Consider the following 1,042-nt stretch of genomic DNA (forward strand, 5'->3'; position numbering starts at 1 on the left):
ACTGACTTACTGACTTACTGACTAACTTACTAACTTATTTATTTACTTACTTACTGACTGACATACTGGCTTACTTACTGACTTACCTACTTACTGACTTACCTACTTACTGACTTACCTACTTAATGACTTACCTTACTGACTGACAGACTTACTGACTTACCTACTGACTGACTTACTTACCTACTGACTTGCTTACTGGCTTGCTTACTGGCTTGCTTACTGACTGACTTACTGACTAACTTACTGACTTACTAACTTATTTATTTACTTACTGACTGACATACTGGCTTACTTACTGACTTACCTACTTACTGACTTACCTACTTACTGACTTACTTACCTACTGACTTGCTTACTGGCTTGCTTACTGGCTTGCTTACTGACTGACTTACTGGCTTGCTTACTGACTTACCTACTTACTGACTTACCTACTTAATGACTTACCTTACTGACTTACATACCTACTTATTGACTGACTTATTTACTGTACCTACTTACTGACTTTCCTACTTACTGACTTACCTACTTACTGACTTACCTACTTAATGACTTACCTTACTGACTGACAGACTTACTGACTTACCTACTTACTGACTTTCCTACTTACCTTACTGACAGACTTACTGACTTACCTACCTACTTACTGACTGACTTACTTACTTACTGACTTACCTACTTACTGACTGACATACCTACTTACTGACTGACATACCTACTTACTGACTGACATACCGACTTACTGACTGACTTACCTACTTACTGACTGACATACCTACTTACTGACTGACATACCGACTTACTGACTGACTTACCTACTTACTGACTGACTGACCTACTGACTGACTTACTTTATTGTTATTTTACCAGGCAAACCCCATTGAGATCTCAGATCTCGTTTTAAAGGAGGCCTGAAGACAACCTGTTGTACATGTTTTTGGGGAGTGGAGGAAACCAGAGTACCTGGAGAAAACCCACACAAGCACAAGGAGAACATGCAAACTCCACACAGAAAGACCCCAGGTTTGATCTGGGGTTGAAC

Source organism: Austrofundulus limnaeus, unplaced genomic scaffold (genome assembly GCF_001266775.1).
Source record: "Austrofundulus limnaeus strain Quisiro unplaced genomic scaffold, Austrofundulus_limnaeus-1.0 Scaffold3648, whole genome shotgun sequence".
NCBI classification, from domain to species: domain Eukaryota; kingdom Metazoa; phylum Chordata; class Actinopteri; order Cyprinodontiformes; family Rivulidae; genus Austrofundulus; species Austrofundulus limnaeus.